This window comes from Bacillus rossius, chromosome 3 (genome assembly GCF_032445375.1).
Source record: "Bacillus rossius redtenbacheri isolate Brsri chromosome 3, Brsri_v3, whole genome shotgun sequence".
NCBI classification, from domain to species: Eukaryota; Metazoa; Arthropoda; class Insecta; order Phasmatodea; family Bacillidae; genus Bacillus; species Bacillus rossius.
This window is the reverse complement of record NC_086332.1, coordinates 10,911,988-10,930,807: the sequence shown is the minus strand read 5'-3', so window position 1 is coordinate 10,930,807 and position 18,820 is coordinate 10,911,988.

Here is an 18,820-nt window from a genome sequence, read left to right as displayed (position 1 = left end):
CTCCAGTCCTTGGTTCGATCCCTGAATGATGCAAAACATTTAATTTTATATAAAAAAAATAATAATTTCAATAAACCATGTTCAAAATTCTTAAAGAGACTTTAAATCCTCTACTACCATCATCCTATCAGACATCAAGACCACCATATTAGAAATTCGTAATTGTAATGCTAGAGATTCGGGAAAAAGTTCAAAATTCATTAAATAAATTTGTAATCTATATACTGATTGATTAGATCGACTTAGGTCCTTGGTTCGATCCCTGGCCGATACAAAACAACTTTAATTTTAAAAAAGTACCAGAAAAGTGTAAGGTTCGAGAAATAAAACACCTCAAAGTCTTTTACAAAAATAATATTTATTACACATTTTCTATCCTACTACAGAATCACTTGCGAAAGCCAGCAATCTTATAAACATTTAGCCCTGCATAGACGTGCAACGACTACTTCTTAGCTCCAAATGGCTCCAAATGCTCCAAACGGCCTCCAAAGGTAAAATTTCAAGGTCAAGGTCAAGCACAAAATTCAAGGTCAAGGTCAATATTCAAGGTCAAGGTCAAAGTTCAAGGTCAACATTTGAGGACAAAAGTATGGTGACCAGATAATCATACTAACATAGTATCGGCACACTGTAGCAGACGAAAACAAGATGGTGGTCTCCAGCGGATGAAGACAAGATGTCGGACATGACGTCATACCAGTTGACGATATATACCTTGGTATTGTTGGTGGTAGATCAGTCTAGGTAGCTTTCATGGAGGAAGGATCGACCGTTTACTCTCGCCGGGAATCGAACCAAGGACGTACATCGATATAATAAAACAGAATTCAAATAAGTTAATTTTTTGATGAATTTTGAAATTTTTTTCATTAAAATCGGATAATAAATAAAGATTTTCAAGATGGTGTCCAAATTTCAAGATGGTGGACATGACGTCATACTAGGTGACGATATATATGCTTTGAAAAATGTGGTGGGAGTCAGTCTGCCTGCGTCCACTGTGAGGGAAGGAGACTGTCGCCATTTTTAATTTTTTTTGCACTCGTCGGGTTCGAACCGAGGACTCCGAACTCCGTGTCGTAAAAGTACATTTTTTAAATATTTTATGAACATTTTATTATTTGAATTTTTTTATAAATTTTAAATTTTTTTTCGTTAAAATCGGATAATAAATAAAAAAGTTAAAGATGGCGGCCGTAAAGGAAATTGCAACGGTGACGTCATCATCCATTATGGCGGAAATCACATCGCCGGAATTTACTAGAACACAATGACGTCATCTAAACTGGCAGATCCAAGATGGCCGCCGTGATCTACTTGTCCCGTTACGATGTGTACCGTTACGCTGTGTCCCGTTACGCTGTGTCCCGTGCGCTGTGTCCCGTTACGCTGTGACCCATTACGCTCGTCCAAGATGGCCGCCGTGACGTCAGAGATGGCCGCCGTTACGTCAGAGATGTGGCTCGGCTCCGGCTCCGCCCCCTGGACCCTGCGCTCGGATGCCCTATTATATACTACTATCAAGTGTTAATTGATCAGCTATCGACCGGGGTTAAAAAACATAAAATTCTATTAAAAATTAGGGGTTGGTTATAGAAGGGTGAAAATTTAGGGTTGTATGTATTTTTTAATGCCACATTATAAAAAATAAAAATTTTGTCCAAAAAAATTAAAAACAATGTTAGGGGCGGACAACCCTTATCACTTAGGGGTATGAAAAATAGATAGTAGCCGATTCTCAGACCTACTGTATAAGCATACAAAATTTCATAAAAATCGGTCAAGCTGTTTCGGAGGAGTATGATAACTAACACTGTGACACGAGAATTATATATATAAGATGCATATATATATATATATATATATATATATATATCGGCGTATAAACGCGCCGTTTTCTTATTTGTTGTCAAAAATAGTGAACCTTAAATAAATAAAAAAACAATATTTCATTTTAACAGAAACTCATAAATTTCCGAAACCATTATTCTTCAGTCAAGAGTAAAAATAATAAATTAATTATGTGTCTGGACATAAAATTAATTGAAATATTAATTGATACAATTTTTTTTCCTCACAAAAATTTATTTGTATATCAAACTGAATACGTAATCTTTTTAAAATGAAATTTAAATTTAATAATTTTTCCTATTAAATGATGTATTTTGAAGAATTTTAAACTACAGATTTTTTGCCTCATAAATATTTATTTGTATATCAAATTGAATAAATATTTTCAAAAGAAGAATTTTTATCTATACATAAAATTAATTCAAAATATACAGGAAAGGATACTAAAAACGTGGAAATGATTTTTTTGTCGAGACATAATTTTAGTTCATTTTTATTATGTTATAATAAAACATTAGTGCATTTTTTTCAGCTTCCAAGTCATTAAAATTGCAGGGGGAAAAATTGAATGGGCCACAAAATATTTGGAATTAAAATTCCATGAATTAAAATTATACCACGACTGCGTGCTGTTTCAAATTTAAATTGAAATACCACAATTATAACAATTCAATTAATTGAAATACATTTTATCTCACACGGAGTTTGTATTGTACCCACACCAAAGATTCATTAGCAATTTTCATTATGCGCATAATTCAAATATTTAAATTCAAATTAGGTATTATTTTAATGCCACGAAATTTTGTTCAGAAATTAAAATTATAAACATAATTTTTATTCTTACATTACAATTCGGGGCATTTAATTGTGTATATAATTTTAATTTTAGAATTAAAATTATTGAAAATATTAAAATAAAACTAAGGTGATAGTCCTATGAACACGGTAACCGATCAGAAACGGGGCGTTCCGGATTCGTGTATCGTATTCTGTTCGTTACGTGTATAAATTAGTATTAATGTTGTTATTGTTACAATTATTTATGTTTTATTTTTTGTAAGATTGGGTATTGAACGGTTGGACGCTTCGGAGCAGAAAATTCATTTCAATGTTATATATCTCTCTTTGCAAAAGTCTTGTGATGTGTGAGTTTTGTATGCTGCATCTACACACTTCAAACTTTTTTTTTTTTTAACATATGTTGAGGTAAGATCAATATTCACATAAATTATTTTCATATAGAATTATAATTGTAATCGAAAGAATTTGGACATATTAGACTCGCTTAGAATTTCCATAAATTTTCGGTTATTGTTTAATTTGTAATTGTTTAATAATTTATTATTATTATTTATTAATAATTATGTTTCAATTAGTGTTTAATTATTATTGTTTAATAAATTCAAGTAATCAATCTTTAATTATTTAATAATTGCTAATCAATTTACTATTGATTAATTAATTATTGTTTAATAATTTTTTATTGTTTTTAATATATTTAAATAACTCATCGTTTATTATTTTAAAATGTGTAGTCAGTCATCAAATGTTACTTAAATTTTGTTAATAATAACTCATTATAGTTCGTTTATAGTTATCTTAGCGTTCAAATAATTAACGTTAAGCTTTCATTTGTGTTGAAAGCGTTTACTAATATTTGGGCAAGTCTTTCCTTGATATATTTTTAATTATTTCTTTTAATGTATTTTCTTTTACTATTTACATAGAAAAGAATTAAGACGTAATATTTTAAGAGTATCAAAATATACTCGCTTAGACAAGCATAATAATTTGACAGCCAAAATATTTCATGATTGTTTATTTTTTCGTTTCAAGCTCTTATTTTATGAAAAAAATGGGTGCGTGTACTTAGGTACGCGCGTGAGAAGTTATACTTCTTTTGCATCATTAAAAAATAGTTTTTAATTGCATGCAAAATAGTGCGTGGAGTCCCTCCGCGCGGAACAAGTGAAACTTCGTAATGTGGAAATGAAAATAGGAAGGGGCAGAAATTGATTTTTAGTGAAATCATATTGTATCAAATCAAACTAAAAAAATAAATCATGAAATCATTTTACGATAAAAGCTGTTTATTTAATTAAGCGGACGGGTTCGCCCCAAGGAGAAAATTGACGCGGCGAGACCTCGTGGACATAGAGAAATGACTCTCACTATTTATGTGTCTATGAAACATGATTTTTTTCTGTAATTTAAATTGTAATATACTAAAAGGGTATTGAAAATTGAAACAAATATGGCGACACTACAAACTGTCAGGATCTTTATTTTTTTCTTACTCTCTACTTAGTTCCTTACAATAGCATTCACTCTCGCTCTCTCTCTCTCTCTTTCTATTCCCCCTCCCCAGGAGCGTTAAACGTTTAACGCAACCTTGTTGGAAGTCGCATTAGAAGTATAACTTCAAAAACAGTTTGCAATTTTTTTTAACTATACACTGTATTAACTATCTTTGTACATTACTGTCTCCGTAATGAAAATATTTAGCCAACAAAACAAACCCCATCGAATTCTGACAAGTCGTTCAGATTCTATTATTGTTTTTATATTCTCGTCATTTATGCAAGATGCGTCTTTCCAATCCGCTTAGTAGTTATTTGTCGTAATTATCTTACACGTTAATGTGAATGTCATCATGTGAAAGAATGAAATAAACTAATTGGTACAAATATATGTATTATAAATACACAATTAAAATAAATAAATAAATTTATAAAATTTGGGCACTAAGTAATTTTACGAGATTCTTTTTTATGTTCTTAAAAAACATGGTCACGTTTCTACTGTATTTTAATATATTTACGAAACATTCGAAATGAAAATACAGCTTAGTTATTGTGCAAAGGCAATGCATCTTTTATTTCATAATTAATTCATTTGATTACTTTAACAAAATAATATATAGTAAGAGGATATTTTATTAAGTTTTTAAAGATGTTTATTATTATAATATGTACAACTCGAAATATATTTTTATGAATATTCTAGCAGATACTGTAACACTATTATTTATAAGCTCGTAATATTTGGTTTGCTAGTAGCAGACTGTCAAGGAAATAAACTCGAATTATACCTTAAGTGATACACCAACCAACTATCGTGACTGACGGAAGTTGGAAAATCGTATCTTCACGGACCTGTATAACCATGCAAATTAAAGTAATAATAATTTCACCTTTGATTTTTCACTCTCCCATAGTTAAAGGTAAAATTCGAACCAACATCTTGTTAGACAAATTTCAACCCGTCGCCTCAACCAGTTGCGGTTATAAACATAGTTTTGTTTAAAGCGAAACTGAGCCAAAAAAAAACAAGGGATCGAAGCCGACGCAAATTAAAACCCATCATTAAACTGCTAAATTAAAATTGGTTTGGATTTTGGTTTGGTGCAGAAATGGCCTGCAAAACCGCCCCTGAAATTAGCACTTCCCTAACCGCATTAAATTGGTACTTTTTATTATTATTATTGACGTAAACGAATCACTGAATCACACAGGCCTAGCTGCTTTATTTTCCCGCGGAGCCGAGGTTAACGCAATATCGGTTTTTTTACCCCGTGTTAGGGCCCGTACGTCTTGTTTATTGCGCCATAAACGTCGAGCACAGAAGAGGATTACGACCGTGGGCGCGTGTTTACACATGCGCGTGCTGCATGTTTATCCAGGTGGCGTGGATATTCATATGTGTGAATATTTAAATAAATCCCTCAGCAACCTACGCGTCTTTCCCGTGGGAGGGGAGATTGGAAAGGAAGTTTCTGTTAGATGATTTCCTCTTTCTTGCCGTTTTATTTTAGAGTTGGTTGGACGGTGGTGGGAAATTGTGCGTGTGTGATGCTGCTACCGAGGTGATGTGTGTACTGTGTGGCCAGTGTGTGTACTGTGTGTACTGTGTGTACTACTGTGTGGGCCTGTGTATGGTGTCAGCCGGCAGCTGGGAGAGGAATGGGAGTCGGGCGCGCCACGGGGGCTGATCCCGAGAAGAGAGAGGTCGCTGAAGTTCCCGTGGTATGCCCTTGGGGTCGGTCACGTGACGGCATGCTGGGAGTGGCCCGGAGGCATAGCTCCACCTCCCGACGAAGGGCAACACGGCTTCTGGACGAAGCAGCAGTCGACGGCTGGGACCTCGCCATCTTCAATCACCCGTGCGACTACATGCGGCAGCTGTGGATCCAACGGGTGGCCACGTCTGCACGGAAACCTGTTGACCGGGTGAAGCCAGAATTGTTGACGTGAACACGTCTTAAAAATTGCTTCCATAGTGGGACACAATTCAAAAAAACGAATGATAACAACATCGGGGGATACAGTTTGGTGTTGCAGCTACATATCTATCATCTCCATACAAAATTTAATTACACCACTGGATAGCTAAAGGATCAAAGAATTGGTTACGCTAAGTGAGAACAGAGAGGCAACACGCGCGGTGGAGGGGGAAGCACCGTCATTTTGAGGTCATTTTACTGCGTTTCGAGATTTCCATTTAGTATAACTTTTGACTCGGAGAAGCTACGACGTTCGTTTGAGTTTCAATCGTCATCTCTCTTCAAAATATATCGATTGCATATATTAAACATTGGTGTAAAATAGTTACAGTGAAAATATATGTTGTTAAAATAAAAATAGTGTTTTTTTATATTTTGTATAGAAAATATTACCTGTTACGTACACGTATACACGTACAACACACGGCCGTGTCCATGACACAGCCACACCCCATTTTTTTTTTTTTAGTCAGCTCATGGTCTGCGCAATGTACGTCAGACGCATAAAAAACTTTGGCTGAAGTGTAGTGTTTTCATTGTGGAATCAGTTTTAAATGGCTTTATTTTAGGGAAGTGATCGTGTTTAACGTCGGAGTGTTTAATAATTTATACTTTATAACCGTCATCAGATGTGGTCAAGCAACACTATTTCAATGACAAGGGAAAAAAATTAACATAACTACGTCACAACGTCTCCTGACACTTTCTTACGCTATTCTGTGGAGCTAAATACTTGTAGATGGTGATTCTTGATAGCTGGTAACTGTATTGTTTAAGGTTATATGGTTATACAGTTACCCACAGTGCCTTGAGAAGGCGTAACTTACACGATGATAGTGGGGTTCAAACCCAAAATGCTGGGATCGAAACACAGATAAGTGTGACGTGTTAATCTTCACGACTAACGAGGGCCCATCATTTAAGCCAGAATATAGTCTATGCGTAAGGTCTAAGAGCATTAAGGTACGCAGATTTCTCAGAATCAGTATGCAATTGCAAGAAATGGTTAATAAGGGAACTGGGTAAAATGCTGTTGGCATGAACTACACAGTGTGAATAAAGGATTAAGCTTGTGAGAACAAATAGAAGTGACAGCACATTATTACTGGTTGTTCATAGTGCCCAAAATATTCTTTATTGCAAAAGCGTTTATGTGGCTTAAAGCGTTTCAATTTTCCCTACAAACCATTTATTATTATTTTGTATTCACGTCTCTCTAGCCGACCTCCAAGGCGCAGTCGGGAGAGTTCCGGAGAGAAGAATTCCGGGTTCGAGTCCCAGCTAAAACATGAGAGTATATTTGTATATTTGTAACTTTCAAAATTGGGTCACGAACACATCAAAGTCAATGAAAAATGTTTAAAAAAAATAAGCATAAAGGGTGGAATTATTGACTCCTGGGTCGTTAAAAAAAATTATAACAAAGCCAAACGTCAGAAAAAAAATTGTTGTTAGAGATATGGCTGACGTATAAAAAAGGTCACGGGTTTTAATTTGAGCCGGGTCTGGAACTATTTTTTTTTTACCACGTGTGTAAAAATCTCCTTCCCGATACAAGGACTGTGTGTCTCCGCACTGAGGATAGCAATGAGACAACGGCCAGTCACTGCAGAATCACACAGCCAGGAGCACCGCCGCTTCCATGCCGTGGAGTTGTCTGGGGTCAGTGTGTTCGGACGCGAGCCAGCCAGTCAGGGGTGTGTATCTGTGTTGGTGAGGCGGGTTGATAAGTGCGGTGCTCGCTGGTGCTCACAGCGCGGTGTCGCCTCTAAGCGCAAGGCTGCAGTAAGACTGGCACGCAGTCTTCTCGTCCTGCAACTATGGGATTTGAGGCGGTGACAGTAACATTACAGGGCAGAGAAATTGAGATGAAGTCGTAATGCAAGTCCCTTGAGTGCTTTCAAGAATATACCGGTTGTTTCAAGCCAATATTTTGAAAACAACTCGTTTCAGCCATCTTCACTCTTAATAAATTTAGTTTTAGAAAAAATATATATATATGTAAACAAAACGACTCATTGGCCCTTGGAGTATTCTTAAATGATTTTCGTAATCAGGAAAAAAAACTCGGATATCTCGACCAGTTTTAAAATGGCGTGGTCTTATCTGAAGCTCTTCGCACCGTGTGTGCGCCCAGGCAAGAACAAGGCCTTGAACTGGGCAATTTTTCCAGGGGAACCTCGGGAACAGAAACCGAGATGGCAGGACCCCAATTACACCTCCTCTTTCGGGAAAGCGTTTTATTGATTTATTTATTTATTTTTCTAACGCAATAGCGGCGTCCAGACAAAAAAAAATCAAAGCAGTCATGAGGACTGCCGACGGAAGTGAAAACATTTTCGCAATTTGTACGAAAAAATATTATCACACAACAAATTTGTTTCATCACGTTAGTAAAAATAACTCCTAAACTACTATAAAATACGCATTGCATAGTAATTGTAGGTATTAAAAAAAATAATGATGATGTTCTTAATTTTGAGGTTATATTGCTAATAAGACTCCGTTTTCTTCGTTATTCAAACTATTATATCTATATGAGAATATTAATATATTTTATACTCACTTTTTACTGCACAGTAATCGTTTACTTAAGATTTAAAAAGCGCAATAAGTTATACTTATAGGAACAGATTGCAGCGTACTGGGTTCGAGCCCGACCCAATATTCTACAAGCTATACCGCTCACACGAGAGGATAAATACTTAAGCGTCTGTTGTTTTACAGACTTCAGAGTAGGAATTATTCTGCATGAAAAAACAATTAATTTTAGAGTTTTTAATGTTTTGTTTTGGGAAATACAATGAAATCAGCCTCTTACAATATCTGATTACAAATAGATCTCACTGCTGTGCAATCAACACTGGATACGTAATAAATAATTTCCTAAGCAATCTACCAAGTGAAATATTGAATAAACAAGCAAATCGAGGCTAACTGGTTACATAAGATGCTTCGGAGCAATAACTAACCCAACGTATTTACTAGAGAATCACAGAAACAGTAAGGCTAGGTTACACACACACACACACACACACACATATACATATATATATGACAAGGGTCCAAATATAACAACCTTACACTACCTGGAGAGTCAAAACAAATGTTCCACGTCACAAATTAGCAATTTCAGCTATAACATATCGGACGCTAAACTCTTAAGGAGCAAGGTTCAACGATGTCGTGAACAGAAGCAAATACCTAGCTCTATGACTCTTTCGCTACCAAACAAGGGCGCTCCTTCCATTACATGGCCGAAGGCTAGAAAACTAATCATTTACATGAAACATTACGTGCCAATGTCAGCAGGGAGCTTGTCATAGAAATACGTTATCTCGGGCTCAAAGGTAGATTTTATGCTCCATACAAATAAGCGAGCCATGCAGCTCAAAGTAATATTATAGCGAAACGTAAGATTACAGCGTCCAAAATTATTAGCGAGCGCGATAAGTTCAGAAAACATCGCGTGCCCGTGTAATGAGCCGGACTTGAAAGGGAAAGCAAAACAACCTTGTAGCGTGGCCCGGCTAGGTGACTCATGGCAGATGTCGAATGAAAGGGAAACAATTAAGGTACGGTCACACGAACGAATCCGCAACCGCAACTGCCAACCAAAACTGAATTTGTATAAGGTGGCGGCCGAATTAGTCAATTTTATACTAAAGGGGAAGAAACTAACACCTTATCTATCGCCTATTTAGACAGAGCCACCTTCTGTCGGAAACTAGGTTACTCCTAGGAACCAATACTGGCCATGCTCGCCGGGTACCACGCCGCTCCTATGCCTAACGAGAGTTAAACTCCTACATTGAAACATTTACAAGTCCAAAGCAATTAATGAGAACAGGCTACCCAGGAAATTTAAATATTAACCCGCCCAGGTCGAAGCTCATACCTTAGCACCTGGTTCACCGCGCATGCGCGGAGCTCAGGAGGGGAGGGGGGAAGAAATGAGTAGGGTGGCGAGAACCAAGGGAGGAGAAGGTAAGAGGGAGGAGTAAGACGGCCGGTGGTGGCCGTGATGTGACGTCATACGCGAAGTTCACTTCAAGACATAGTGTCATCGTTAACACGTCGCGTGACCATGTCGATGACGACTTACATGAATTTTTACTCCCTATCCAAACCTTCCCATAGAGGTTTTCACTTCAAAAAAAACGCGCGAGAACGGAAGTGCGTTATTTTCCGAACGTTTCGGTTCATTTTCCGAAAGCGGAAGCTCATCGAGGAGGTTCTCGAACATTCCGTTCTCTGTGCTGCCGCGGAAACAACCCCCTTCGTCCGCCAGCTACTCTGCCTGATTGGTCGCGGTCTCTTGTTTTCGCGGGAGAATAATGGGCGCCATGCGGGTTCCTCGGCTCGACGTTCGGCCCCCGGAAGCTGCAATCGTCCAAATTGACGCCTACCTATTCTACTTAACCCCTCCCCTCGCCAACCCACATCTCCCACATTCCCGGCTTCAGCTTTAACTCAAAAGCCTCGAAGCTCTGTGATGATTAAAGTATCCGCCCTCCCGCGCCGCGGAACTGAGCTCCGGCCGAGAACATCACTGATATCTCGCAGATACCTCGCTGATTAAGCTGAGTGCTTTTCACTGAAGGTGCGTTTCACGATTCACCGCATGGACGAAAAAAAAAAATACATTTCCCCCAACCCCCCTTCCGAACATTTGTCCGAGGATTTCGTTTGCCAACAGGCTTGCGGTTTTTTTATTTTTTTGTGCGCTGTTGAGCAGAATCTGGGCTGACAACGTGTCCAATACCTATTGTTCGCAAGGAAAAATTTAAATTATATTATGCCGACAGGCGAGTGAGTGGCGATTACCTGCCGAGTGTGTGTATCAACGATATGCATCTACGCCTCACTCACTCATGTAGAACAATTTCACTGATTTAAATTTACATTAGTGTAGTTATTCGCAAAGATATTTCCGAAAGGAGGAACTTTTCTGTTTATTTATTAGTGCGCGTTACTAACTTGGCACTGAATATCAGTAACAGCTCACTGTCAAAATTATATGCAAAAAGATGCTTTTTTTTTAGGGCAACATTTGTTTTTTTTTTTCAAAAACACCAAGAATTTGTTGATTTTGCATCGCATTCTTACGAGTAGTCATGATTGTTTTCAAGGCCTAGTAAATGCTATAGAATACAATTGTAAGAAAAATCATCCTTTTGTTCTTACGTACTTATTACGAACTACCTTTCACCGTATTGCAGACCAAACACGACACATGTTGTCCATGTTTTTTTTTTTTGGGGGGGGGGGGGGGGGATATTTTTTGACGTGAAAAATCTATTCGCTCTTTACAGAGATAGTCGGTTGAACTTTCTTGTGTGGCAATATTCCGTAAGATTTGAATCGCTGATAACGTCAAAAATGGTTGAACCCACACCGAATGGATCATGTCTGTAAGTGTTTGTCGCGAAGTATTTTTTTTTTCTTTTCCTATGACTTCATCGTACAAGTGTAGACACATGCGCGTAATATTCACAGAATAATTAAATCTGTCGTCTCATATAACTCATAACTATTCTCGGAATTGTAGAAACTACAATTTGTATTTAAGCTATTGATAGTTAGAGACCGGAAAAATTCGCGGATTCCTTTCGAGATAGGCTGGAATCCAAACTCGTTTAGCATAATGCTGCGTCAGTGATTGGACCGAAATTTACCTGAAGGACACTGAGCCAATGGCAAACACTCAACAAAAAAGTATCGAATCATAAGAATCGCAGTAAACAGGTGTCCCGAGTCGGTAGCCAATGACCAGGTGATAGTTGCCCGAGTACATAGAGAATCGTGGAGTCTATCCTAGTGGTAATTGAAACCGCGAATTTTTCCAGTCCCTAGTGATGGTTCAATTGCGTATTAATACGAAACACTTGTTATGATATCATCCCGACGTTTTCACGAAAACTCTACGGCGCGGAACCGAACTGCATCTTTCTCTGTTAATTTGTTTGTTTTTCTAATTGAGCTTAACATCTCGTCTAAAACTAGGTCATCAGACCACGGAAACACTCGATAAAAATCTGGGATATTGGAGGAGGAATACTTCTTGGCCTGTAGTAAGGAACTTGGCTAGTATTAGTTTGGAGTGTTTCCGAAAACCGTGATAAACAGAAGGTAAAAACGGGGATGGGGTTTGTCTGTAAAGTCGGTTTACGGACGATAATTTTACGTGATAACGCCATAAGAAAACATTGATGAAAAATTGCACACTTTTTAATTTTCAAATATTATTTACAGTTTTTACAAATTTAATTTAAATAATTTGTTTAAATATAATTACGAACAATTAGTTAAAACGCCCGCGTTAACCTGTTTGTTATTATAGAAGATTTTCTCGCACGGTGGTTGGCCGGTTCTTGCACGCTCGGCTCGGGCGGAACGTGACAATTATTCGTGCGTGCAGCCGGCGTTCATCAATTTATAAGACGTTATCACGTCAAAAAATATATGTATATATAGTCTAACCGGAATGCGAACTGTGTCCTCTGGAATGTGAGTCAAGCGTCGCACGAGCTGCTACAACTCGTTCCGTAACTAACACAGCAGTCAAATAATGACATGTGCACGAATACAATACAACTAATACTGCAGTACTGTGCATACTAACAGATTTGGTTGGAGGCGTACAGTAATGTTACCGATACAGTAATACAGTATAATTCTTTTTTTAAAAAAACTATCGAGTATACACATCAGCGAAATTGATATCAGTTAAATATTGGTTCATAGATGGTAACTTACACCAAACATAACCGTAACATCTGACACACGTAATTCATTGTGATAAAACTGGCGATACAGGGCCTTAACTATACATACACACACACATATATATATTATATTCAAAACCGTTAAACTTTATTCTTAAAATGCTATTGAGCTCGCTACACCGCAAGTATCTGGCTTTTATCCATGACCGTGATTTGCGTGAATTTGAAGCTCTCTTGAAATCGTTTTATAATATTATGCTGTCAGGTATTTAAATTTTTTATTTAGTATATTTTAAATAACTTCAATAGGAATATTGCATCATCCAAACCTGTGTAATTCCGCACTTTAACCTTCTAGCGCTTTATAATAGATGGACCCATCACGACCCGGCAGTACATGAGAACTGATCCGTGGTACATTGGCCGGTTGAAAAATTGCGACGAAGGATGAACGTAAGCCTCTTGTTTACTCGCAGGTTGGGTTTTTTTTTTTTTTTTAGATCGTTTAATAAATTGCAGACTATTTTTCACTGGTCGCTCTGATACCCGGTTATAAACCCTCCCCTAGGAGTCGAAATCTGACCCCCCGCTCCGAAGAAACAAGCCTGCTATAAATTGCCGTTTGTACATTATCAGTTCATCCCCTGGGAGTTGCGTTGGAACTTTCGCCCCGCCAGCAACGGCCCTGCTGAAATTAATTATTTAAAAATGAGAGAAGATACTAAATAACGACTCAGAAAAGAGTAGGTATTTGTATGAAATTATTATTCCGCTTCGTTCAGTGATATTTTTTGTATCTGTTGCAAACAGATATTGAATTTTAAAATGTGTCATGAGTGCTTAAAGTACCGAGGAATTAAATACATTAATATAATTTACTAATAATTTACTCTACGTATACATCAAATTCACATCATAACCACAGAAAACCACGGAAATAAAACAGTTTGTAAGCTTAAAACGTTTTTGGTTAATCTCTTGTTAAAAAATAAATAAAATTCTTTAGTTTCACATTACTCTTCTCCCAGAATATTTCTATTTGTGAGACTTAAGTTATTTGTTGAGACCGGAAAAATGCGCGGATTAATTTCTGGATAGACTAATATTGAAACTAGTATACCTTCATACCGCTTCTGCGATTGGTCCAGAATTTATATGTGGAAATGTGAGCCAATAGGAAACCCTAAACCAAGAAAGTGCCGCATTACGAACAACCTGGTTGAGACGTCTCACAAGTCAGCAGCCGATGAACCAGGTGTCATTGTGTAAATAACCGTGGAGTCTATCCTGGAGGTCAATGAACCCGCAATTTTTTTCCGGTCACTAGTTATAAACATGTGTTATCTCCTTCATAGTAGTTTCGGGAAACCAAGCAGCATCGGACACCAAAGCACTTCTTCCTATCAGCATGGCGGAGATTCTTGAAGTGAAATAACTTGAATGTGGCGCGTTACGACACGGCAAGGCATGGCTGCACATAATCCATTAGAAGTTATAAATACATGTTTATATGATGTCAAAAATGGCTTGTTTAGTACCATTCTCTAGCTCCGAACTAAACGAGTCTAAGTCTCAGTCAAACAAATTTATAGAACCGTAAAGAAACTGGACTACTATTTCAATGATAAAGTGTTTTCCATTGACCTCAATTTATGTTTGGTTAGTGAACGGGAATTTTTTTTTCCAACAGCCACAGGACATGAGTTTGTCTGACTCAATTAAAGCTTTGGACTTTGGCTGTTATAACTCTCCCTAAATGCTTTTAGAGACATTAGTGTTCAATAGAAAAAGTATGTTAAAACACAATCTGGGATAAAACAAAAATCGTTGGATATGTACGTAGGCTCGTTTGGCTATGAGGTGCAACATTGAAATTATTATAACAGCGTTTTACAATACCGCATGAACTCAAAGCCCCGCAGGATAATTTCTAATGCCAGCAGGGACCACGCGGGAATGAACCTTAATAGACACGTTTAAATCAAGTGAAAATAAATGTCCTGTTTCACTTCACTGCTGCAGATTATTTTTATTTTATTTTAAGATATCATATGGGGGAGAACAATACGTGGTAGTGTGATGCAACGCAAGAGAGGTAGGTAGTCCCTCTCCAAGGCTTTAAATGAATATCCCACCTAACCGCTCAGCTCGCAGCTTTTATGTTCGATTCGCTGTTGTGAGCTTTACTTTGTATCACACGCGTCAGCGAGTAGGTGTGTGTGTGTGTGTTGAGCTCGCGAGCCGTGTGTGTTTTCTCTGAGTGTTTTTTAGCCAGGACCGACGTGTGGAGGAGGCCACCAGAAAAGAGAATCCATTCGTAGCAGTCATAAATACGTGCCTTTGTCTACAGCCCGTAGGATGTCGCATTAGTATCGCCAACGATCCTTTAAGGCCGTAAAAATTACCTTTCTCTCTCTTTCTCTCTCTCTTTCCTCCTCGTCCTTTTCGCCCTGCCTTCCTCTTCCTCTCCATCCTCCGTCGGGGAGCTGCTGGACGTTATTTCTCTTTCTGTCATTCCGCACCGCCTGCTCTCAACCAGCTCTCACTTCGCTTCCCGCTCACCCTCCCCCACTCACCCTTGGCTCAGGCCTGCAGACAGACCCTCCTACCCCCTCCAAGCACTTCCCCACTCCCGTCCTCCCCCCACCCCCACCCCGGCGATATCTATGACCGGGCGAGTGCCACCTTAATGGTTCCGCGTGAGTTACCGCTCGCAGCACATTACGTTCTGAATTACTGGCTACAGCGTTTTCCTCCGGCCTCTTTTATCTGTCTTTGTATTTTTTCTGTTCTTTATGTTCGACCCGCGACCCTTCCTGCCGCACCCCTTACCCAACCCCACCCACCCCCACCAATCTTCCCCCCCCCCCCCCCCCCCCTCTCGGTCCTACCACCACATGAAAATAACGAGACAACTCGGATGAATAGTGTTTGGGTTCCGTTCCGGTTCCCCTCGTGCGCTGAGGGTTTTTCGTCCCGATTCCTGACGGTTTCCAAAGAGACCGTTCCTTTCACTTCGCCCTGCAGTTCCAGCGTCTGTAGTGTCCGTGGGGCGTTACTGCACTTGTTTCTGGGAGTGGTGGTCTCGACATCTCTTAACTCTGCTCTCCAGGCTCCAGGGACTTTACCAAAGAAGAACAGAGCTCGTTTCACAAGGGAAGGACGGGGTTTACCCTACATACTATTCACACTAAATACCTGTACCTCGAAAGCATAACACACTATGCCATAAAAACCATATTTTTTCAAGAGAAATTTTTAACAATATCAAACAGTGTCGCATACACTCAACTATTTTCTACCCGAAATATGTGAATTTTTTACATATCGTAGATATTTTTGTTGTATTCCACTAGAAAAATTACGTCAAACTGTGGTCATGTTTATGTTTAAAAATTGCATTTTGCCCAAAGGTGGACATAGATTCGAAAAATTAAAGTGCATATAATTAACACGCTTTTATTAGTTTCATACGTATGTATGTTACTATGAAACGGAAACTTTTAACATGATTTTGGCCCCTTTAAAAACGTCGGATTAACTCGAAATTTGGCATTATTATCAAGGACCTATGACGATTCAATATTTTAAACAGTTACTAGGATAATCAGAATTAGCGATTTTTTTTTTGTTTTCCTAAACTAAATAGCGCAGCATGTCTGTGTCCGGACTAACTCACGTAGGATTCCCCATAATAGTTAATTTGTTCTCTGTGAGTTGTTTTGTTATTTGATGTTGAATTTTTGAAATGTTTTGCGGAAGGCTATCTAAGTGTGTTTTTGAAAAATATTTGAATAACTAACAAAACAGGTACGTGATTGAAATTTGGTGAAATTATAGCAAATATCTTAAGCTTTTTTTTAGCAACTTAAACGTATTTGTTCTTTCTAACCTAAAACCTATATAGCCTTAGCAACACAAAGAATAATTTAAGGTTTTAGGGTCCAGCTAAAAAATGAAAAATAAATAATAGTGTTTTTATAAAAAAATAAAAACACGCTTTTATAGAAATTCCAACTAAAAAATGAAGGTAAATATGTCTAGCAACGGTATTTGCGAAAAAAAAAATGCTAAAAATCCGAAAATACTTTTATTATATGCTCTTTAACTTCCTATTTTCATTAAAGGGCGATATTTGTTAAAAAAAAAAATTAAAATTCCGAAAATACTTTTATTCTATGCTTTTTAACTTCCTCTTTTCATTAAATCCGGCGGAGATAAGAAATTCCAAATACTTTAGGAGATATCGAATTTTTTAATTTTCATCACAATACCTGTTGTACATTCATGCGGCATGCAATTTGTTTCTTGTTTACGAGTATGAATTATTTTTTTTCGCGACGTAGGTGAACGACTACATCATTTTCTACTAATGGCAAAGGAATTGTACCCGCCTCTAACTTAGGTGAGTTTTTAACGTTTCAAATTTTAATGTTTTATTTGTTATTTGGATATTGTTGCGCAAGTAATAGGTAAAAAAAAAAAATTACGTGAGTTCCTACTGTTCATCCTTTGTCCCGGTTTGTTTGGTCAGGTCAGTTACATTATAAATAATTTAAAACTAAACAACCATTAAAAATAATTCACTTTATTTTTAATGGTTGTTTAGTTTGAAAGTATTTATAATGTAACTGACCTGACCTAATCGACCATTTTAGTTCCTACTGCTCATTCTTTGTCCCGGTTTGTTTGGTCAGGTCAGTTACATTATAAATACTTTTAAACTAAACAACCATTAAAATTAATTCACATTATTTTTAATGTCCGCTTAGTTTAAAAGTATTTATAATTTAACTGACCTGACCTAATCGACCATTTTAATCAATTAGTCATTCACGAACACAGGACAAAATAAAATAAAAATGGTTCCGGTCGAATGATTGCACAGGTCTTGTATTGCAAAATAACAACGGCGATATCTCGTAAAGTATTTGGAATTTTTTATCTCCGTCGGGTTTAGTGAAAAGAGGAAGTGAAAGAGCATATAATAAAAGTATTTTCGGATTTTTAGCATTTGTTTGCGCAAATACCGCTACTCTATTTATTTACCAAAATGAAAATAAATAATAGTTAAAAAAACTAAAAAAAAACATGATTTTATAGAAAATCCAACCAAAAAATAGAAAATAAATTTTAATAAATTTTAATTAAGAATAGTGTAAAAAAATTTAATAAATATAAATTAAGAAAAGTATAAATAAGAAAAAATGTTTTTATTGTAAAAAAAAGCGTAAGGTGCATGGTGTCAATAGTTATATATATTTTATGCACATATATGAGTAGAAGAATTATAATTTTGATAATATCTTAAAAAGCACCCCACGCTTTTTGCTATTGGCTGAAGTGTACGAAGTGTTTGCATTGTGGAAAAAGTTCACAAAGAATTTTTTTTTTTTCTATGACACTGGCTGTATTTAATGACGGAGAATCTAATTCATTCTTACTAACCATTATCACACGTTATCAAACAGAATTTTTAAAATATTTTAGTTGAGAATTTTCAGTTACACCTGGCTATCCATTCTTTTTAAGTAATGATTTTTTTTGCGCAATATTTTGTATGTTCTCGTTTATATTATTTAGTTTTTTTATGTTACGTCTTTAACATTAAAGTTTAATTTTTATCTGTAATTTATTTTCATTGCTTTTTATTTATTTAGTATTTTTCTGTCTTGTTTCGTTTTAATTTACTGCTTGAAAGTTTTGCGAGATGTTAGCTTTCGGCCTCTTCTTCTCGCCGTGTGGGGTGTTGTTTTGTTCGATCGTCGAGAGACTGCGCTGCTGCGGTGCGGCGCTGAGAGCGTGGGGAAGCCTAAGATGTACATCAAGTCCTGTCCCTGCCCGAACACGCCCAAATACTCACCTTCGACCAAACCTCGGGTTTATATATATATTTATATTTCTTTGTTTATTTTAATGTAGCTATACTAACCTAACTAACCGTCCATAGTGT